The sequence below is a fragment of the Cervus canadensis genome, chromosome 28 (assembly GCF_019320065.1).
Source record: "Cervus canadensis isolate Bull #8, Minnesota chromosome 28, ASM1932006v1, whole genome shotgun sequence".
NCBI classification, from domain to species: domain Eukaryota; kingdom Metazoa; phylum Chordata; class Mammalia; order Artiodactyla; family Cervidae; genus Cervus; species Cervus canadensis.
In genome coordinates this window covers 19,655,408-19,679,598 of record NC_057413.1, presented here as the reverse complement: position 1 = coordinate 19,679,598, position 24,191 = coordinate 19,655,408, and the positions used below count along the sequence as shown (strand labels likewise).

At 42.7% G+C, this 24,191-nt stretch overlaps 1 protein-coding gene and 1 pseudogene across 5 annotated transcripts in view; one reads left to right on the top strand and one right to left on the bottom strand.

Annotated features, from left to right (window-relative positions):
* The window catches only part of LOC122429593 (BOLA class I histocompatibility antigen, alpha chain BL3-7-like), a 425,948-nt gene that overhangs the window by 315,020 nt on the left and 86,737 nt on the right, over window positions 1–24,191 (bottom strand). The window lies entirely within an intron of this gene.
* LOC122429939 lies at window positions 15,167–17,567 on the top strand (annotated as a pseudogene).

The following is a 24,191-nucleotide window of genomic DNA, read 5'->3' as shown; positions in this document are numbered from 1 at the left end:
AAGGCAGGAGGAGAAGGGAACGACAGAGGATAAGATGGTTGGATGGCATCACCAACTTGATGGACATGAGTTTGACCACCTCCGGGAATTGGTGATGGACAGGGAGACGTGGCATGCTGCAGTCCATGGGGTCGCAAAGAGTCAGACATGACTGAGCAACTGAACTGACTGAATCGATCTTAATGGTGCTGTTTTCCTTGATCAATGAATGTTAATCTTGATGACACAGACATATGTGTTTTCTCTGAAGTGAGCATGCTTGGTGAATGTCACCCTTTCTCTAATGATGATCTAAAAGACCTGATACCCTGCAAGAGGAACAGAAGTAAATTACCATGTTATAAAGCAGTATGAAATGGTATGATAGTTCTATAAGCTGCTATTAATATTATGCACTTGTGCTAGAGTAATTTTTAAAAACCTAGTGTGATCTGAATCTTACCAAGTCTTTTTTTTAACAACAGCAAAATACAGAGAAGTGCTAAAGTGTATCATGAGGCTTAAATGAGTAAAATTCAGATAGTGGTACTAACAAGCTGATTTCTTCAACAAAATCTTTCAAGAAAGTAAAGGAAATAACAGATGAGGCAAAGAATTAATAGTCCATAGACCTATAGACTGGGCTTCCCTGGTGGTTCAGTGGCAAAGACAGTCTTCAGACTCAATTCAGTTCTATTCAGTTGCACTGTGGTGTCCGACTCTTTGTGAGTCAGGAGAGAGATGCGAACACCAGACCACCTGACCTGCCTCTTGAGAATCCTGTATGCAGGTCAGGAAGCAACAGTTAGAACTTGACGTGGAACAACAGACTGGTTCCAAATAGGAAAAGGAGCACAAAAAGGCTGTATGTTGTCACCCTGCTTATTTAACTTATATGCAGAGTACATCATGAGAAATGCTGGGCTGGATGAATCAAAAGCTGGAATCAAGAATGCTGGGAGAAATATCAATAACCTCAGATATGCAGATGACACCACCCTTATGGCAGAAAGTGAAGAAGAACTAAAGGGCCTCTTGATGAAAGTGAAAGAGGAGAGTGAAAAGGTTGGCTTACTGCTCGACATTCAGAAAACGAAGATCATGGCATCTGATCCCATCACTTCATGGCAAATAGATGGGGAAACAGTGGAAACAGTGCCAGACTTTATTTTGGGGGGCTCCAAAATCACTGGAGATGGTGACTGCAGCCATGAAATTAAAAGACACTTGCTCCTTGGAAGAAAAGTTATGACCAACCAAGGCAGCATATTAAAAAGAGAGACATTACTTTGCCAACAAATGTCTGCCTAGTCAAGGCTGTGCTTTTTCCAGTAGTCATGGTTGGATGGCATCACCAAACTCAATGGACTCGAGTTTGAGTAAACTCCGGGAGTTGGTGATGGACAGGGAGGCCTGGCGTGCAGTAGTTCATAGGGTTGCAAAGAGTCGGACACGACTGAGCGACTGAACTGAACTGAAGAGAGGGAGAGCGTACTGGACAGAGGTGGACAAATGGGGGATTGGACACATAAGTGTCTGGGGCTTCTTCTGTCAGTGGCTCACCTTATATTTGTTACTTACAGTGGACTTCCACTAGGGTCCAAATGAGATTAAAGACAGAAAGCAAATCAATGTACTTTAAAGAAATCCTCTAACTTTGTGAAACATGTTCTGACATGTTCTGACAAGGCTAACTTGGAAAGGATGTTTGAATGGGGCGGGTTTGTCATAAGCAGCTGCACACCGCCCTCTGGTGGCCTTGTGAGAAATGGCATGAGTGCTGCGGGGCTCCTTGGCTTTGTCAGTAAAAGACCCAACAACTCACACTCGCCGAGGTCACAGTCCTGCTGTCAGAGCAAACCCAGCTCTGTGAGTCAGTGTTTTGGCGGTGCCTTCTAGAGGAAATCACTATCTTGACTAGGACACAAGAGGCCACTTCCCTAGTGTAGTACTTCAGAGAGTGTTGACTGAGCCCCTGAGTCAGGTGCTGGGTCCCCGATGGAGACTAGACAAGAGGTCGCTGCCTCAGGGGACCTGCAGGAAGAGGTTGGGGACATGCTGGGTTCACTTGTCCACACCCCAGCTCTGAGTGTCTGTTGAGGAGAAGTCAGCCTATCCAAGCAGAGCAGTTTGTGGCACTTTTCTCTTTATATTAACAATAAAACAGTTTGAAAATTAGAAACCTTTCACTCAACATATCTGTGTGATTTCATCTAAATTCATATAGCTTTCCAAAATATGGGATGAATTCATCTTCCTGATATCTTTTTCACTTCATATAATGAGTAATTATTCCATCCATTGATAACTTTAGAATATATGGATTGAATGAATTCAATTCAATATTCCTTATGCCACCTTGTACTTATAGGCCCTGCTTCTAAGCTCCAGTTCCAGCTTCCCCCACCGGTATCCTGTTTTTCTCTGCAAGTGGAGTCCGAATCCTATCATCTCCAGGCACCTTCCAATCTAGAATCACTCTGTGAACTTCCAGAAGATGTTTTCTTCATCCTTTCTCCTGGGGTGGCAGGCACTTCCCAACAGGTCTTCTGTGCTGTGGATTCAGAGTTTCTCCCAGACCAAGATGCTGCTCAGTCAAGTCTCAGGCTGCTGTTCACACAGAGCTTGGCATGTGATACAGAGTCAATAATATTTGAAAATGAACTAAACTGAAATGAGCACTCACTGTTGCTGATAACTTTAGCTGTTCTCCCCTCTTGGGAGGGGACTTCCCAGCCTCTCTGTGGTCACAGGACCATGCTGCTGCTACTGGAGCAGGAGAGGACCTGGTGTGCGTCCTTTCAGACCTGGCCCATCCCTACTACCCACAGGCGCTTCTCCAGTTCTCGCTCCTTCTGCTGATGGAGGCAGATGGGGATTAACATCCAAAACACCTGGGAATCCGAGAAGCAGGAGGGGCTCAAAGGGCGCATGATTGTCCCCAGCACAGGTTTGGGGGTGGACTCCAGGTGTCCTCTGGGGGTGTCTCTAGACTATTCAAAGAATAATGCTTTCACCATCGTCTTTGTGCTGCTCCCCCACAGGGAGTGTCACAGAGTTGGGGAACCATTCAGTCTCCAGTTTCCCTTTCCTCAGGGTGGGGGGCTTCCAGCAGCTCAGCAGTTACAGAAGATACTTTAAAAAGTGGATTTAAGGATGATGAATTCAGGAGGAAAAGGACTTTTATTCATTTATTTTTAAAATTTATTTTACTGAAGTATGGTGGATTTACATTGTTGTGTTAATTTGTTTTGTACCGCAAAACGAATTTTGACTGAGTTATATATATATATATTTTTTTTTTTTTCATATTATTATCCATTATGGTTATGAAGGAAGGATAAGAATTTTTAATATGTCAACCAGGACGTTTTAAAGAAAACTTGCCTTTTTTCCCTGCAAGTATATTGTACTGAAAATAATTACTAGTGAAGTTTGCTGCCGTAATCTCCATTATTGCTAAGGTTTACCTCAAAGCAAATGTCCATGTAATGAACAGTCAAAGTATCTCAGTGACCTCAGGGGTTCCAGAGACCACACTCTGAGAACTGCGGTTCTGAGTAAACCAGACTGTCTCCCAACTGATCCCTGTCCCTCCTCTTTGTTTTAGAGATCTTCTCCTTGAACTGGACTCCCTGCCTCCTTAATCTTAGTGAAAGGCCTTCTTCTGGGCTCCTCTCCAAGAGAACTGCCCCCCTAGGAACTGATACCACAGAGTATCCTAGGTCTGGGAAAGGGCATCAGGGGACGGGTGTTTCCCCTTTGGAACTGGGGACAGTTTGTTCCTAAAGGCAGTGCACACACTTACGACCTGCTTTGGTTTTGTTACACACCAGCTTGATATGTCTTCATATCCTGGACAGAAATCTGACATAGTGTCCAAGAGAAATAATAGTGACTCTTTCACCTCCCATGGTCTAATGCATCTGACGTAGATGCATCTGACTTAGGTCCACAAAGCAGGAAGGGCAGGCCTGTTTTCCAACAGAAGGTTCTGTGATGAAGGAATTCTTCTATATCTGTGCTGTCTAGTCAGGGAGACAATGGCTACATGTGGCTATTTCAGCACCTCAAACATGACTGTTGTGATGAGTACTTTCTATTTTATTTAATGAATTAATTGTTCAAATATTTTTATTGATTTTGTTGAAGTCTAGTTGATTTACAATGTTGTGTTAGTTTCTGCTGTATAGCAAAGTGACTCAGTTATACACATTTATAGGTTCTTCTTTATATCCTTTTCCATTATGATTTATTCCAGGATGTTGAATAAGATTACCTGTGCTATCATTGTTTATCCATTCTATTATTTTTTTTTAAATATTTATTTATTTATTTACTTGGCTGTGTTGGGTCTAAATTGCAACACACAGGATGTTCACTGCATCACGAGGGATTTTTTCATCGTGGCATGCAGGTTCGGTTGCTCCAAGGCATGTGGGATTTTAGTGCCCTGCCCAGAGATTGAATCCTTTTGCCCTGCATTGTGACACAGATTCTTAACCACTAGATCACCAGGGAAGTTCCCTGTTCATCCATTCTTTATGTAATAGTTTACATCTAAAGAACACCCAACCCCCAGGCCATCCTTCCCCCAGCCCCCTCCCCCAGCCCCCTCCCTCTTGGCAACCACCAGTCTGTTCTCTGTATTTGTGAATCTGTGTCTATTTTAATTTTATTTCATTCAAATAGCCATATATGACTAGTCACCAGCATATCAGACAGTGGGTGTCTAGAATGCCCTTAACTTTCAGCTTCTTCCTCCCAAAAGTTATTGTGTGACTCATAGACTGATGCATATTTAAATACAGTCTTTGGTAGCTCAGACGGTAAAGCATCTGCCCACAATGCAGGAGACCTGGGTTCCATCCCTGGGTCAGGAAGATCCTCTGGAGAAGGAAATGGCAACCCACTCCAGTATTCATGCCTGGAAAACCCCATAGACTGAGGAGCCTGGTGGGCTACAGTCCATGGGGTCGCAAAGAGTCGGACGCGACTAAGCAACTTCACTTTCACTTTCTATGGATATAGTGGATTTGTCTATTTAAGGTACAGCCTTAAAATGTAGCATGCACAGAAAGCTTCATTAATATGTGTTTTAGCAACTAGAATGTTAAGCAGACATTTGCAGACCATGGTATATCACCTTCAGGTTATAAGTGTTCAAAATTGCCCATCACTGGAGCTAATTCTTGTCTCTCTTATACTGAGCTCTTGGTGTTTTCCTTAACCTGGTAAGCATAAGTAGACACAGAAGTGTTCACTCAACCCAAGAGAAAGTATTTGTTGTACACAACATCAATCAAATACCTTGTAGGACATGTACATACTTGTAAAATTATGAAGCAGAAGCTGTAACCTAAGAATCCACCACCTTAAAATTCTTTTTAAGAAACATAATTTTATTTGTTTATTTTTGGCCGTGCTGGGTCTTCCTTGCTCTGTGGGCTTTTCTCTAGTTGTGGCGAGTGGGGTCTACTCTCTAGTTGTGGCACACAGCTGCTCGGTGCAGGGATTTCTTTAACTGGAAAGAACGGGATCTATGGTATTCTGTCTGAGATGGACACAACTGAATCAACTGAACACAGCATAGCACATTCCTCTGCAGACTGGACCACGATTTTTGGACATTTAAGGGTATTCCCAGTGTTTGGCTACTACAAATAAAGCAACTAAGAACATTCTTATATATGGTTTTCAGGGGCATATATCTTCATTTTTCTTTTTTCTTTTATTTTAATCTTCATTTTTCTTGAGTAAATACCAAGGAAAATAAATTTTGGTCATAAAGTCTTTGCTGTTTTATTTTCTTTGAAGATCCATAACTTAATTTCCAAAGTAACTGTTTTATATTTCTATAGACAATGGATAAGAGTTCAGGTTATTTCCCATTTTTGCCAACATTTACAGTTATTAATCTTTTTACTTTTAGCTTTTCTGATAGGTGTGTGGTGGTACTTTAGTCGCTAAGTTGTGTCTAACTCTTGCCACCCTGTGGACTGTAGGGTGCCAGGCTCCTCTCTCCATGGGATTCTCCAGACAAGAATAACCAGAATAGGTTGCCATTTCCTTCTCCAGGGGATCTTCCCAATCCAGGGATGGAACTCTTGTTTCCTGTGTCTCCTGCATTGGCAGACAGATTCTTTACCACTGAGCCACCTGGGGAATGCTATGAATGTGCTACAATTTATCTCTCTTTTTACTTTTCATTGACTTTTCCTTTGTTTTTTTATCGCAGACCTGCTGCCTGCAGTGAACTTTCGTCTCCTTGGTCCCTATGTGTCAAGCTTGAATATGTCTGTAGGAGTGGAATTATTGCACATCTTTACGATGAGATGCCAAATTGTTCTCCAGAGTGATTGTATGAATTTATATTTATGATCCAACTCCCCACCCCCACCCCAGGCACCCTTAAAGCTATGACATACTGTTCTAGCTTTCTTCTTACCACACTGGCTGTTCCTTCTCAATCTCCTTTGTTGGCTCCTTTTGCTGTAAATTTTGGCATGTTTAAGAGCTTTACCTGGGCTTATTATTCTGTTCCTACTAACTTCCTAATTGCTCTAGTTCTATCCAGTCCCAGGGTTTATTTAAAACCCTAGACACATCTAGACACAGATGGCTTCCATATATGTATCCCTGCATATTTCCATGGGCTTCCCAGGTGGTTCAGGGGTATAGAATCCGTCTGCCAATGCAGGAGATGCAGGAGACCAGTGTTTAATCCCTGAGTCCAGAAGATCCTCTAGAGGAAGAAATGGTAACCCAGTCCAGTATTCTTGCCTGGAAAATTCCATGGACAGAGGAGCCCAGCCAGCTACAGTTCAAGGGGTCACAAAGAATTGGACTCAACTAAGCATACTTACCCCCCCGCCACACACACATATTCTCATAGTTTAAAAAACAACCATATGAAAGCAGGTACTCAAATATATTACAGATGGGATTGTAAACTTGTAGTGTTTTCTCAAAGGGCATATGACAATTCCTGTCCATGTTTTTAAAACGTATACACCCAGGAGAACCACTTCCAGGAGTATATCCAAAAACATACTGGCATATCCGCAAAATGACTCTATTCAAAATTATATGTTGTTGTATTCACTTTAAAAGAAAAAAATCCAGATGCCTACAAGTAAGGAACTGGTTAAGAAACACTGCATATCTAGAAATAAAGTACCTTAAGAAATTTTTTAAAAAATAAAAGGACTTTCTTGGCGATCCAGGAGTTAAGACTCTCTGCTTCCATTGCAGGGGTTATTAGTTGGATCTTTGGTCGGGGAACTAAGATCCCACTTGCTCCTGGTGCAGCCCAAAACAAACAAACAAAAAAGAACAAAAACGAAAAATGAAGACATAGGAAGCTCTTGATATGTATCTTCATGGTATCTTGTTAAACGTAAAAAAGCACGTTTGCAGGAAAGCATATATTAAGTCTTATATGAAGGGGAAAAGAATATATATGTATAGAATTCTGTTTGCTTGCATATGCATGAAATGTCTTTGGAGGAATAAACAAGAAATTCCTATCAGTGGTTGCCTGTTAGGGATGGGACAAGAGTGAGAGAGACTCCTAGCCTTTTTGATGCATTTGAAATTTGAACCAAATCAAAATAAAAAGTAAAAGATAATTCCAAAGGAGAAAAATGGAACTGAAAAAACTTAAAAATAACTTGAAGAGTTTTAACCTTCATTAAGGTTTTTTAATGTCTCAAAATTATATCATTCTCTGATAATCATTTCATAACGTATGTAAGTCGAATCAGCATGCCTATATCTTAAATGTGTACAGTACTTCTGTATGTCAATTATATCTCAATAAAACAGGAAGAAAAATAGATTAAGGTATGAAAATAGATCTATTATTCTTTGAATTATTACATAATTCCTTGAATTATTACTACCATTTTAATTGAGTATGTTGTTTTCCTTTTAGTTGCATTTTCTTTCTTTACATATCTGTCTTTCATTCATTAAAAGATAAAATAAGGGCATGATTAATCAACAAGTGAAAGTTGTTTGGTCAAGGAAATTGGCTATTTTATTGTTATTCTTTTGGCCTAGCTGCGTGACTTGTGGCATCTTAGTTCCCAGACCAGAGATGCTAACCAGCCCACAGCAGTGAAAGAGCCAAGTCTTAACCACTGGTGAAAGTGAAAGTGATAGCCGCTCAATCGTGTACGACTCTTTGCGACCCCAAGGACTGTAGCCTACCAGGCTCCAGTAGAATTCTCCATAGAGAATAGAATTCTCCAGGTGAGAATACTGGAGTGGGTAGCCACATCTGACCCTAGTATCAAACGTGAGTCTCCTGCATTGTGGGCAGATTATTTACCATCTGAATCACTAGCGAAGCCCCTTAACCACTGGACTGCCAGGCAATTCCCACTTTACAAAAGTATTATTTTCTAATAGTATTTGACAAATTTTTGATTTAAGCAGAAAAGCCCAATCTAGGAGTTTCCCAGGTGGCTCAGTGATAAAGAATCCTCCTGCCAAGGTAGGAGACCCCGGTTCAATCCCTGGGTTAGGAAGATCCCCTGGAGGAGGAAATGGCAACCCAATCCAGTATTCTTGCTGGGAAATCCCATAGACAGAGGAACCTGGCAGCCTGGGGTCACAAAGAGTGGGTCGTGACTGAGCATGCTCGCCCAGGCTACAAAGCATTCTTTTGGTGTTTGGACCAACACTTGTAGTTTCAGCAATCTCAGGTCGCCCTCTAGCGTCCATGTCAAAGCCTCAAAAATTAGATATCGCTGGTGTTTCTCTTGTGTGCTTAGTCGCTCAGTCACGTCCAACTCTTTGCGACCCATGGACTGTAGCCTGCCAGGCTCCTCTGTTCATGGGGGATTCTCCAGGCCAGAATACTGGAGTGGGTTTCCATGTCCTTCTTCAGGGGATCTTCCCAACCCAGGGATCAAACCTAGGTCTCCCGCATTGCAGGCCGGCAGATTCTTTACCATCAGAGCCATCAGGGAAGCCCAAAAGGATGTGGGCTCAACCAGGATTTGAACCCAGGACCTCTCACACCCAAACCAAGAGTCACACTCCTACACCAACGAGCCTCTTTGGTGTTTCTCCTAGGACACCTGACTGAAGCCATTTGCCAACACTTTCAGGGCCCTCATTATTAGCCCATTCTGTTAACCTGCAAGTTTGTCCATGTCGGTCACTTTATGTTACCCTGTCTGGATCAGAAAGTGTGATCAGAGCTCCTCTGTCATCAGAGGCCCAAACATTTGAGGTAGAGTGAGAGGAAGGCCTGGAGGTCAGTGTCCTGAGGGGTGAGGAAGGACCTGAGCGGGCAGGAGCCAGTCTGTGGAGCTGCAGCAGCCGCAGGTGATGAGTGTAGAGCTCTGCTTCCAGGGCACCCTCTCCCACCTCCACATCAGGTCCCTTCCTGGCTGTCTGCCGCTCCTGTGACCCCAAGGCAATCAAACACTGGGTCACTGGGGTAGGCATGCGGTGCCAGGGTGGGTCAGGTGTGGTCTGGTTTATTCTACACCTCATAGTTCCCTTCTGATATTAGAAACCAAACTAGACTCACAAACCTTTGCTCTTCCTGCAAGAAAGTGGTTCTAGTGTAGTTCTCAAAGTGCAGACCCAAAACAGGCTACACTGGCATCACCTGGGATGCAGTTTTCAGGACCTACCCCAGACCTTTTGATGAGAACTCCAGGGGTGGGGGCCCAGGGCTTTGCATTTTAACAATCCCTCCAGCAGAATTTTCCTGTTCAAATCAAGCCCCACCCTGCCCACTCCTCATCTCAATATTTAGTAACTGTGATTCCTGAGCAGTCAGATGTTGGGGGCATTCTTTCTTGCCAGGAAAGAAACTGGCAAAGCTCCCCAGTCAGCTTAGTCTGAGTCGTGTCCTGGCCTAGGCAAAGGAATGCATGTCCTCGATTATGAGTCGTGTTCATTAGTCCTGGGTGTCCATTGGGTTCCTACTTATACTCAAAATGCAGCTCATATATGCTGTCTCTTTCATAAAGTTTTTGTAACTCCTTGCTCAAAGCTGCCAGGCTACATATATGTCCACAAGGCACCTGCGCAGGTTGTACTTACCATTTGTGTGAAAACTTCCTTACCCGCATCAGCCTGAGCAAGACTGAGCCAACCCTGAGTGCCAGGAGAGTGTGGGTCCATCAGCCCCAGTTCCTCCTAAAAGCAGCGGCCATCACATAGTAGATATTTAGTACATGTCTGCCAAATGAATGGTCTATAATGGAGAAGGAATTGAAACTCGAAACTATAAGCCAAGAATGGCTGGCAGATTTTCCAAGTCCTTCTGTTGGAACACAGAGCTCACTGAGGTTTGCTTTTGGAATCTTCTCACCTGTCTTCCCCTTCCCAAAGCCCATCTAGTAAAACATCAACTTTCAGGACTGCCTTCCAGATCAGCCAAGTCCAAATCCCCAAATAACTTCTGTCCTGGATCCACATGCTCAACTACAACCCTGAGGGTAATTTCACTGAATTCAGATTACCAATTGGGATGAGTTATGGGGTGGGGTGGGGTAGGGTGATGTGGGTTGGCCTTCATATTAGGGAAGCTATCTTTGCATTTTTAAAGAAAAGCCTGCTTGACCTGGAAGGGAGAGAAAACATAGTTTTAGTATGTGCAGGAGTCTTCAGGTGGAAACCTGCAGACACCTCCAAGAACGCTAGGACCCACACTCCATGGCTGAACGACTCACTCATCTGTCACCCAGGTGGTGCCTAGGTGGGCTTCCCAGGAAGTCCAGAGTCATCTAAGTTTCAAGGCCAACATTTTCTGGGAATCCAGGCTACACATTTAGTATAACAGGGACTCAGATTCTCAAGCTGTGAAAATGAAAGAATCCATTCTACTCTCTCAGGTGTGGTGAGATTAAAATTATTCAATAATCAGTAATCAATAATTGATGGTAAGATCTTATGAGTGAGTGAAAGTCTCTCAGTCATGTCCAACACTTTGGGACCCCATGGACTATAGCCCCCCAGGCTCCTCTGACCATAGAATTCTTCAGGCAAGCATACTGGAGTGGTTGTGTCATTTCCTTCTCCAAAGGATTGTCCTGACACAGAGATCAAACCCAGGTCTCCTGCATTGTAGGCAGATTCTTTACCATCTGAGCCACCAGGGAAGCCCAATAATAGATGGCATTCTTAGTGTTGCCTTCATTGCTCAGCAGACTCCCAAATCCAAGAAGGATCACAGATTGTGGAGAAAGAGTTCAATTCTTTCCCCTGGAGGACCCTCAGTAGGGATTTCTTCCTCATGATGTCGGAGGAGAGATGTTTCAAGGTGAGTTGGGAAAGGAGACTTGAATTTTTTCATTAAAACTTTATTTTGCATGTTTTAATACATCATTATAACTATTTTATCCCATTAAAAAGTCAGGGACTTCCTTAGTGGCTCAGTGGTAAAGAATCTGCCTGCTGATGCAGGAGACAGGGGTTGGTTTCTAATTCAGGAAGATCCGACATGCCTGGGAGCAACTAAGCCCATTCACCGCAACTATTGAGCCTGTGCTCTAGAGCCCAGGAGCCGAGACTACCTGGGCCACAACCACCGAAGCCTGCTCGCCCTGGAGCCCGTGCTCCGCAGTAAGGGAAGCCACCACGAGGAGAAGCCCGTGCACCAAGGGAGAGAGAAGCCCCAGCTCGCCGCAACTAGAGGGAGCCCATTGAGCAGTGAAGACCCAGCACAGACAAAAATAATTGGCTAACTAAATAACTAAATAATTATATTTAAAAAGTAAACCTTGTGCAATCACAAACAATATATAAAAATATATAAAAGCAGAAAGATGCGAAACCATCTAATGTCTCCACGGGGAGGGACATGGTGAGCTCTTTGGCAGATCGTCACATCTTCGCTAAGCTCAATTGCACAAACTGCTTCCCATGTATTTGCATGTCTATACAGGACTGCATAGCTGTAGTTATATATTATGAATTTTTTTTCATTATGAATTATTTTGCATCTTGTTTTTGAAAACTTCATTATAATCAATAAATAAGTTTATATATTATAAACTCTCCTTAAAAACTGCTTTTACTAGCTGTATACTATTAAAAAATATATATACCCACTCTTCTGTATCTTTTTTCTACCTTTACAAATAAGGTTTGATTAACATTCTTTTTTTAATTTTATTTTTTATTTTTGGTTGCCCTCATGGCTTGCAGGATCTCAGTTCCCCAACTGGGGACTGAACTCAGGACATAGCAGTGAGAGTGCTTAGTCTTCACCACTGGACCACCATGGAATTCCTTGATTAATATTCTTATCCTGAGGTTGTTCCTCTGTGGTCTAGTTGGGATTCAGAGCTTTCACTGCAGAGGCCCATGTTCAATCCCTGGTTGGGGAACTGAGATACTGCCAAGCCACCTGGCAAGGCCAAAATTATTTAAAAATTAAATTTGCATACCTAAACATTATTCTGTATTTTATTTTAAAATGATGGATTTCTTGAATAAAAATCACTGGGTCAAAGAACATGAACATTTTTTTTTTTTTTTTGGCTGCATCAGGTCTCAGTTGTGGCAGGATCTTCTGCTGTGGCCCACTGACTCTCTAGGTGTGGGTGGGTCCAGGAGTTCTAAGGCTCATAGTTGCGGTGCACTGGCTTATCTGTGCCCGCATGTGGGATCCTACTTCCTGGGCCAGGGACTGAACCGGGGTCTCCTAGATTACAAGGTGGAATCTTAACCACTGAATCACCAGGACAGTTTTGCATCATTATTTTTAAGGCTTGTCATACATGTTTTCAGGGCTTCCCAGGTGGTTCAGTGAGTAAAGAATCTACCTGCAATGCAGGAGACACAGGAGATGCAGGTTCAATCCTGGATCAGGAAGATCCCCTGGAGGAGGGCGTGGCAACCCACTCCAGTGTTCTTGCCTGGAGAATCCCATGGACAGAGAAGCCTGGCAGGCAACAGTCAATAGGGTCAAAAAGAGTCAGACACAACCGAAGTGATTGAGCACACTGGCAGCCTACATGTTTTCAACTTGCTTTTTGAAAGCACTCTGTCAGCTTGCAGTCAACCCATATTTATTGAACCCCTACTATGTACTGGGACTGTTCTAGATTCGAGAGATACAAGTGGTGACAAATAGCCAAAGTTCCTGTGTTTTGGTTTTTTTTCTTTAATAATTTAAAAAACTGCACAGGTTTAAGGACCAATGGCAGAACAGAATTCTGTGATTGGTAACATGTTGATGAACACCTTGATGTAGGACCCTGAGAATTTGGGATGATCAATATTGGGACCTGCATAATATATGCTACCAATATTGAAAACCCACATCAATCACAACTATATTCCACATAATTCTTGTTAATGAGTTAATGGGAACAGATTCTTCTTAGTTTCATCATGGGATCAACTTTTCTTTACAGACTCAATTTTCATTCATTACCCTTTCCAGCTCCATGGCACCTTACCCAAGCTTTCTATGTCTCGTCATTTCTGTATTTATTTAGCCTTTCCTTTCTCTCTCAGGTATGGTTGTGCCCTGCTGTAACCCACATGACACTTACCTTTCGAGTGTGTTTTTCTGCTCTGTCCTTCTCAACAGTTTCAGATTTTTCTTTTTCATCTTCTCTGCTGTACCCCACCTGTCATGTTAGCTCACCCTGACAGATTATGCTTGCTTACCCTGACATACCATGCGTGGCATGCCCTGTTTTACCCTGTATTTTTCCAACTTGCTCAGCTTTTCCTTCTCTGAGGCATTTCTCCCATAGCCTATATTTTCCTTCTCTTTCTGAATTTTACCTTTACCAAAAGTTTACCCTTCCCTGGTCAACCTGCCCCTCTTGGCCTGTCTCAAATCTTTCTTACTGTACTGTTTGTCTTGAGCCTACCCTACATTGTCCAGTGTGTACTACTGTAACCAAGTCCAAGCTCTCTCTGCTCATCACACAATAGGCCAATAAATCCAAGAGACAAAGTGTTAAGGCAAGGAATCCAACTTTATTTGGAGAGCCGACTGACGAAGAAGATGGCAGACTAATGTCTCTAAATAACCATCTGTTGAAGCCTGGATGCCAGGTTCTTTTATGGATCAGAGATGGGGATGCTGTGAGGAAACAGAGTAAAAAGACTACTTAATTCTTGCAAATATCTCTTAGAATGACAAGACTCAGGCAGGAGGTGGTTGTTAGTTTTGCTTCCTTACAGTCATTTCAGAGGTGGTATGAAATGGACTATCTCCTGCCATATCAATAAACAAAGATGCCACAGCTCTCCATGATTCCTGCCCCGCCCCCGCCCCCTGACCCACATGAACTTCTGAGCCACTCTGGTAAGCACCAGACAAGTGGTGTCATATCCCACACAAAAAAACCAAGAAAGTCACAGTCCCTCACAGGTTGGCAGGCTCAGGTTATCTCCCTGTGATGTAAACAAAGGCACTTTAGTCTAAGGGTCAGGAGGAGGAGAGACAGGGTTCCCTGAGGGAGGCTACTGTATATGCCTATATTAACAGCAATGCAGGAAACCTGGGTTTGATCCCTGGCTTGGGAAGACCCCCCGGAGGAAGGCGTGGCAAACCACTCTAGTATTCTTGCCTGGAGAATCCCCATGGACAGAGGAGCCTAGCTGGCTACAGTACAAGGGGTCAAAAAGAGAGGGACACAACTGAGCAACTAAGCCCAGCACATATTCATTTATGGTTGTGCTGGGTCCAACAACACAAGAAAAGACTCTACACATGGACATCACCCGATGGTCAACACCAAAATCAGATTTTGCAGCCAAAGATGGAGAAGCTCTATACAGTCTGCAAAAACAAGACCGGGAGGTCACTGTGGCTCAGATCATGAACTCCTTATTGCCAAATTCAGACTTAAATTGAAGAAAGTGGGGAAAATCACTAGACCATTCAGGTATGACTTAAATCAAATGGAGGTTTGTGACATTGTACAGGAGACAGGGATCAAGACCATCTCCAAGCAAAAGAAATGCAAAAAAGCAAAATGGCTGTCTGAGGAGACCTTACAAATAGCTGTGAAAAGAAGAGAAGCAAAAAGCAAAGGAGAAAAGGAAAGATATACCCATTTGAATGTAGAGTTCCAAAGAAGAGCAAGGAGAGATAAGAAAGCCTTCCTCAAAAAAAAAAAAAAAAAAGAAAGAAAGAAAGAAAGAAAGAGGAGAAGGAAATGGCAACCCACTCCAGTATTCTTGCCTGGAAAATCCCATGGACAGAGAAGCCTGGCAGGCGACAGTCCATCGAGTCGCAAGAGTCGGATACGACTTAGCGACCAGATCACCAACCTTATAGCGCCAAATGTGAAAAGTAACTTGAGACTCTTACGCTGCTATTAAAAAAAAAAAAAAATCTTAACAGCAAGTGACCTCAATATATCGAGTAACAGAGAACGCCGTCGTTCTGCAGAAAACTACGACTCCCAGAATGCACCTAGGTAAGGCCTCCAGAAAGGAGCCCGGCGCTGCCGCAAGGGGTTCTGGAAGACGTGGTTTCCACCAGGGGAGAGGTTTCAGCCTTGCAAGGGCGGGAGACTCTTGGAGACCGCCTCCTGCGAGGCGGGGCAAGCGCTGGTGCACAACCAATCGTCGAGTCTGCCCTTGGACACGCTGGGAAGCGGCGAATCGGAACGCAGCGGTTTCCGCCTGGACTGGCGCGCGAGAATTTGAATACAGTGGGGGACTACGGGCTCGGCTGAGGAGAGGTCGTCTGTCTGAGGTGCTACCAGGAGTTAGGATGTCAGCTTTAACGCCAACAAAAAGGAAGCAGTGCTCTTTGAACCATGACATCCCATTATCAGAAATTCCATCAAAGAAATTAATTTTGGACTTCACGGAAAATGTATTTCCATCACCTAATAAAAAGCACATTTGCCAAACCACTATTAAAAATGAAGGAAAGATTCATTGCTCTCAACAGGGCCATTTGATTTCAAGTCCACTCAAAACGACTAAAAATAGATTGCCATCTGCAAATCAAGGTTCACCATTTAAATCTGCTGTGTCTGCTGTATCCTTTTACAACAAAGATAAGTGGTACCTCAATCCATTGGAGAGAAAGCTGATAAAAGAGAGTAGATCCATTGGTCTAAAAACTAATATTGAGGATAAATCGTATTCCTATATGACAGAAAAAAATGCAAGGAAAACCAGTCTGCTCCAAGAAGATGAACAAAAAACCACAGAAGAGTTTGACTGCTAAGTGTCAAGCAGGATATAAATGCATCAAGCCTGTATCAAAGAATTCTAAAAATTCCAAGCAGAACCGAGTGACCTATAAGCCAGCTGTGGAGAATAATTGTTACTCAGCTGAAAATAATCTGAATGCTCCTCGAGTTCTAAGCCAGAAGGTCAAACCACAAGCTACTCTCCAGGGTGGAGCAGCTTTTTTTGTTAGTAGGAAAAAGCCCTCATTGAGAAAATCATCCCTGGAAGATAAGCCGTTACTGGGACTCACCCAGAAAAATAAATCAGAAGTTATTGAAGAGTCTGATGGAGAGAATGTCAATGAAAGAAGTTTTGAGAAAAGGCAAGTGCCAAAGTGTGTGTTAGTAGAAAAAGAACTGAACATTGAGCTGTTGAGTGAAAGAAGTAAAAGTGAAGAGAAATTAATAAAGGATGCATCAGATGGAGTCATTTCTTCAAGGGAGTGTAAAACTAATGAAAATAAGAGTTGTCCTTCAGAGGAGTCTTTCAGTGAGAACAAGGCAGTTTCTCCTGAGTCCATTGTCTATCCCATCTTCACTATGTGTTCAGTCAACACAAAAAGATCTCTAGTTGAAGAACAGTCTTCTGTGGGATCCACCACATCTACTAACTTCTTAAAACAAATCAACGTACAGAAGAGTACTAATACAAAAGATTCAAACAAAGAAACAAGAGACCAACTCATCATTGATGCAGGTCAGAAACATTTCGGAGCCACCATGTGCAAGTCCTGTGGCATGATCTACGCTGCTTCCAACCCTGAGGACGAACTGCAGCATGTTCAGCATCACCACCGATTTGTGGAGGGAATCAAATATACAGGCTGGAAAAAAGAACGTGTTGTAGCTGAGTTTTGGGATGGGAAAATTGTGTTGGTCCTGCCACGTGATCCGAGTTATGCTATCAGAAAGGTTGAAGATGTCCAGGAACTTGTTAATAATGAATTGGGCTTCCAGCAAGTTGTTCCCAAATATCCAAACAAAACCAAAACCTTGCTGTTTATCTCTGATGAAAAGAAAGTAGTTGGGTGTTTAATTGCAGAGCCCATCAAACAGGCCTTCCGTGTTGTGTCTGAACCAACTGGCCCAGAAACCCCAAGCTCTAAAGAATGTCAGAGGGCTTGGCAATGTTCAGATGTACCAGAACCTGCAGTGTGTGGGATAAGTAGAATCTGGGTCTTCAGACTTAAAAGAAGAAAGCGCATTGCACGACGACTGGTAGACACGTTCAGGAACTGCTTCATGTTAGGCTATTTTCTCAGGACTGATGAAATAGCATTTTCTGACCCAACACCAGATGGCAAGTTATTTGCAACCAAGTACTGCAACACACCTGATTTCCTTGTATACAATTTTATAGTTGAAACCAATTTCAACTATAGAACAGTTATGTGTGAATGAGTTCTGACAGCCCATTATCATAAAATACAAACTATTTAACAAATAGCAATTATCTAGGGATACAAAGAAAGGAAAAATCTTTAATGTATACTGACTAGCACTCTGAATCCTTAATTATGAAACTTTGTAGCTATAGCTGGAAAATTATTTCTCTTTTATGTAAGAACATTGGTTTTTCACAGAAATTTGACCAGTTATTTATAAAGTACACTTTGAGGCCAAAATTACTTCATGCCTGATCAGAAAGTTTAAAGACAGGCAAATTTCCATCCCCATTTTTGAAAAGTAACTACTGATTTCACACACAAGGCAAATTTCCATCCCCATTTTTGAAAAGTAACTCCTGATTTCACACACAAAATTCTCATTTTATAGGTACTTGGCTGTAGCAACTCAGTTTGAGTATAGTTAAAGTATTTTGAATTTCCAATTTGTACCAGGGAAAGATGTAAGGAATAATGTCCTTTTGTATAGAACAGAATTTATAGCTAAATATTTTTTCATTTTAAAAATCATTATTCAGAAGGCACACTTCAGATTTAATTAAAATTAAACTTTGTAATTGCACTATTGTCATTTCATTAATTTTTGGTGTTTGTGCTACTTTTCTTTAGTGAACTTATTACTAGTGATTGGTGTCTAACAAAACAATACCCAGTTGGATTAAATGATTCATATGGTTAGATTTTAAATGTATACTAACAGAACCAAGGTTAATAAATATATCTAGGCTGATGGGCCACAGAACATGATGACTTTATGTAAATATACCTAAATATGGATACATTTTTCTAATATAATTCATGGATACTTACTTTGAGAAATTCAGCTTTTTTTATTATTATAAAGTCATGTAGCTTCACTCTGGCAGTAAGACTCTAGGGAAGTAGTGTCCAGGTCGTAACTCTATAGAATCTGTTCCTCTACATTCTTCTATTGGCCTTTAAGTTAGTAGTTCTAAAATTTAAAAATTTGGGTTCTAAAAAGACTGTGAAAGTGTTAAAATGTGTGTAAATTTTCCAAATATTTTAATGCTAGTTTCTGTACTGCTGTATTTAAAAATTGTCTGAAATATTTTATTTGAAAACTTTTATTAACATTATTTTGCTCAATGCCTTTATGATGAATCAATTAAAATTCTTTTCTGTATTAAAAAAAAAAAGAAAGAAAGAAAGCCTTCCTCAGTGATCAGTGCAAAGAAATAGAGGAAGATAATAGAATGGGAAAGACTAGAGATCTCTTCAAGAAAATTAGAGATACCAAGGGAACATTTCATGAAAGATGGGCTCAATAAAGGACAGAAATGGTATGGCCCTAACAGAAGCAGAAGATATTAAGAAGAGGTGGCAAGAATACACAGTTAAACTGTACAAAAAGATCTTCACGACCCAGATAATCACGATGCTGTGATCACTCACCTAGAGCCAGACATCCTGGAATGTGATGTCAAGGGGGCCTTAGGAAGCATCACTTCAAACAAAACTAGTGGAGGTGATGGAATTCCAGTTGAGCTATTTCAAATCCTGAAAGATTATGCTGTGAAAGTGCTGCACTCAATATGCCAGCAAATTTGGAAAACTCAGCAGAGGTCACAGGATGGGAAAAGATCAGTTTTCATTCCAATCCCAAAGAAAGGCAATGCCAAAGAATGCTCAAACTACTGCACAATTGCACTCATCTCACATGTTAGCAAAGTAATGCTCAAAATTCTCCAAGCCAGGCCTCAGCAATACATGAACCATGAGCTTCCAGATGTACAAGCTGGTTTTAGAAAAGGCAGAGAAACCAGAGATCAAATTGCCAACATCCACTGGATCATCAAAAAAGCAAGAGAGTTCCAGAAAAACATCTATTTCTGCTTTATTGACTATGCCAAAGCCTTTGACTGTGTGGATCACAATAAACTATGGAAAATTCTGAAAGAGATGGGAATACCAGACCACCTGATCTGCCTCTTGAGAAATCTGTATGCAGGTCAGGAAGCAACAGTTAGAACTGAACAGTTAGAACAGACTAGTTCTAAATAGGAAAAGGAGTACCTCAAGGCTGTATATTGTCACCCTGCTTATTTAACTTATATGCAGAGTACATCATGAGAAACGCTGGGCTGGATGAAGCATAAGCTGGAATCAAGATTGCCAGGAGAAATATCAATAACCTCAGATATGCAGATGACACCACCATTATGGCAGAAAGTGAAGAAGAACAAAAGAGCCTCTTGATGAAAGTGATAGAAGAGAGTGAAAAAGTTGGCTTAAAGCTCAACATTCAGAAAACTAAGATCATGGCATCCGGCCCATCACTTCATGGCAAATAGATGGGGAAACAGTGGAACCAGTGGCTGACTTCATTCTTCTGGGCTCCAAAATCTCTGCAGATGGTGACTACAGCCATGAAATTAAAAGATGCTTATTCCTTGGAAGAAAAGTTATGACCAACCTAGACGGCATATTAAAAAGCAGAGACATTACTTTGTCAACAAAGGTACGTCTAGTCAAGGCTATGGTTTTACCAGTAGTCATGTATGGATGTGAGAGTTGGACTGTAAAGAAAGCTGAGTGCCGAAGAATTGATGCTTTTGAACTGTGGTGTTGGAGAAGCCTCTTGAGAGTCCCTTGGACTGCAAGGAGACCCAGCCAGTCCATCCTAAAGGAGTTCAGTCCTGAGTGTTCATTGGAAGGATTGATGTTGAAGCTGAAACTCCAATACTTTGGCTACCTGATGTGAAGAGCTGACTCATTTGAAAAGACTGCGATGCTGGGAAAGATTGAGGGCAGGAGGAGAAGGGGATGACAGAGGATGAGACGGTTGGATGGCTGACTCAGTGGACATGAGTCTGAGTAAACTCCGGGAGTTGCTGATGGACAGGGAGGCCTGGGTGTGCTGCAGTCCATGGGGTCGCAAAGAGTGGACTCGACTTAGCAACTGAACTGAACTGAACTGGGTCTTTGCTGCTGTGAGCAGACTTTCTCTAGGGGCAGCAAGTAGGAGTTCTCTTGTTGTGAGCACAGGCTCTCGGTGCACTGGCTTCAGTAGTTGCAGCACTCGGGCTCAGTGCTTGTGGCACATGGCTAAGTTGCTGCATTGCCTGAGCAATCTTCCCGGACCAGGGATGAAACCCATGTCCTCTGCATTGGCAAATGGATTCTCATCTACTGGACTATCACAGAAGCCCCAAGGTTCTTATTTTAAAGAATATATATTTCAATGATACAGATGACAAAAACAAATATTCTGATATCACTGATAACTGCTCTGGAGAAAATTAAGGCTGGGCTAGAAGATTGGCAGTGGCAATAGCAGGGGCAATAATTCAGGGTCTGTTAGACACCGCGTTTCTGAGGCCTGGACCTTGGGCCACTGGACCAGAGACCTGAATGGAAGGGGGAACCAACCAGATGAGTTTCTGGAGAAGGGGTACATTTGGGGAGTCCCAGCAGGGCCAGGAACCCTGGGCAGGACTGAGCAGTGTTAGAGGCCTGTGTGTGTAGACAAAGGAGCTGGGCTGAGAGTGGTGGACTGAGGCTAGGGTGGCCAGAGGGGCCCTGTCATGAGGGGCTTGTCGGCAGTGATGAGGGGCTGGGAGTTCATTCTAAGGGTAGACACTTCAGTGTTCTTCGGAGTGTGGTGGCGAGGACATGCTCTAATTCACAGCTTAAAAGATCATATCGTCATTTAAAATGTCAATTTAAAAGGTCAATTTAAAAGATCATTCCCTGGCAGTCCAGTAGTTAAAAATCTGCCTTCCAATACAGGAAACTCCCTGGTCAGGAAACTAAGATCCCACATGGCTGGGAGCAACTGAGCCCACAGGCTGCAACTACTGAGCTTGCAGCCACAGCTACAGAGAAGCCCTCCTGCTGGGCAAGATCCCACAAGTGGTAAAGAAGACCCGGTGTGGCCAAATACGTAAATGAAAAGGAAGATGCCATTCATTAAAGAAGAAAAGAAAAGGATCTTGTCCTGTTATGTGGGTAATAGACTGCAGGGCAGGGAGCCCACCTGGAAGGCTAGCCTGTTACTACTGAGGAGAGGATGGTTCTAGGATGGAAGCAGTAGAGATGTCAGAAGTAACCAGATTTCAGTGTTGATACATTTTAGAGACAATGTTAGCAGAAAGCCAATGATCTACACATCTGTTCACTTCATTTTATAGGTAATTTCAGATGGCTTACTGCCCTGTCCAGCACAGTGGGTGAGAAAGACCTGAAATGGGGGCAAGTGCATAATGAAAAGACAGACACATATAATCTGGCAACCGGGAAGTCAGGGAACCCTCCTGCTCTCCACGGCAGGAAGACAAAATGGCTTCTTTCAGCCTGCACTTTTATTGGCAGAAGTCACATCAGATCATTAGGGAATAGCTATACTGGGGAGTTTGATTAGCGCACCATAACGAGTCAAGTTAAGGCTCTGCAGTTGACCAGGCACATCTTGTTCTGTTTCCATGGGGACAGACGCAGGGGTAGGCAGTGAAGGGGAGCAGAGAGCATGTCCCACCATAGGCATGCTTACTAGGACAATCACGAGGGCACAGTTTGCTGTATCCTTGATCATGGGGCAGGTTCTGGTCTCTGCTTTGCCAGGCTGCAACAGCTTACTGCAACAAACTCATTGTAAAATACAGGAATTATTTAAAAATCAGGGCTTCCCTGGTGGCTCAGTGGTAAGGAATCAGCCTTCCAATGCAGGAGGCACAGGTTTGATCCCAGATCTGGGAAGATCCCACATGCCGCAGGGAAACAAGCCCATGCACCACAACTATTGAGCCTGTGCTCTGGAGCCTAGGAGCCTCGACTACTGAGCCCATGTGCTGGCAAGTATTAAAGCCTGTTCGCCTGAGAACCTATGTTCTGCAGTGAGAAAATCTACAGCAATGAGAGGCTTGTGAACTGCAACTAGAAAGTAGCCCCCGCTCATCACAACTCGAGAAAAGCCCATGCAGCAATAAAGACCCAGCACAGCCAAAATTAAATAAACATTAAAAAAAAAAATCAGTATTAAGAAAAATATAAATTTTAAATGTTAAGTCTGGGGTTCAAGTTAGAACATTACCAGGCAAGCTGAGATATCTGAAACATGTTGAAAGGGAGAGTTTACTGTATATCTAACCGTGGATTTCATTGGCTCAAAAACTCTTAGGATTATTGCATGAGTCATGGGGTGGGGCAATGGTTCAAGATCAGTTCCTGGCTTCCTGTTTCTGGTCCTTATTTAGAGTCAAAGCAAATTAATTCCAAAATGTTCAAAGATGAAATCAACATCCACAGTGTCACTGAGTAAATGTAAAATCCTCAGGAATTCAAGAAGATTCTACTTTTGCCCCAGGAATGACCTCATTGTGGGCAACTGAAGATCTAGGGTCCTTTCTGATGCTCCCAGGATGTAGGGGCTACTAAGCTATAGCCCTAAATAGGTTATCCTTTCTACCTAACACATCCCACAAAGAATTACAGCCAGCTTCAGAGATCTCATCTGAACTAGGATTTTGGTTTTCTGGGGTTGGTTCTGTTTGAGCATTTGTGTGGGCTTAAAGTGTCACAGGGGTTTCCCTGGTGGCTCAGATGGTAAAGCATCTGCCTGCAATGTGGGAAACCCAGGATCGATCCCTGGGTTGGGAAGATCCCCTGGAGAAGGAAATGGGAACCCACTCCAGTACTCTTGCCTGGAAAATTCCATGGACCGAGACGCCTGGTAGACTACAGCCCAGGGGATCGCAAAGAGTCGGACACGACTGAGCGACTTCACTAAAGTGTCACAACGATTTTCTCTTAATGATATTTCTTTGAGGGAATCTGACATCCACCCTAGGTGACTCTGGGGCTTGTCTGGTGGCTCAGTGGTGAAGAACCCACTCACCAATGCAAGGGACCCAGGTTCGATCCATGGTTTGGTAAGATCCTCTGGAGAAGGAAATGGCAATCCACTACAGTATTCTTGTCTGGAAGATCTCATAAACAGAGGAACCTGGCAGGCTACAGTCCATGGGGTCTCAAAGAGCTGCACACAACTTAGCAACTAAACAATAGTTCTACATCTTCATCATGGTGACATGGGCATGTAAATTGTCAAAACTCAACCAGCTCTGTGTTTCAAATAGGTGTTTTATGTAAAGTATGTACTTTCAAAGTTGATTTTTAAAATATAAATCTCTTTGGAATGAGTCTTTTGGTTAGGTAAACAAAAGAAACAAGACACTTTGTCTTTTTGCTGAGAGCTATGCCTTGCACATCTGGAGGGAGAGACTGGGCCATTTACTCCCCAGTGGTTGGGCAGTAACAAAAACAGCCGTCTACGTATGCAGAGAGCAAACAAACAGTTACAGCAAACTTGAACAAAAGACAGATCTAGATGAAGAATAAAGATGTTAGAAATCATAAAATTACAGTTAAAAATTCATCTCCCCTGTAGCTTTTTTCTCCCTTTCTCTTATCTTTTTTTTTCTTCAACCTTTCCCCCTTCCCTCCTTCCTTTTCCACTCTCAGTTACACAGTTTATCCCCTCGCTCATCCGGGGCCGGTCAAGGACCAAAGTCCAAGCCAGAGCTCAAGTCAGAGCTCACTCTGGCGTTTTGCAAAGGCTGAAGCACCTCACGGCTCTGCAGCTATTGTATCCTTTCAGGGA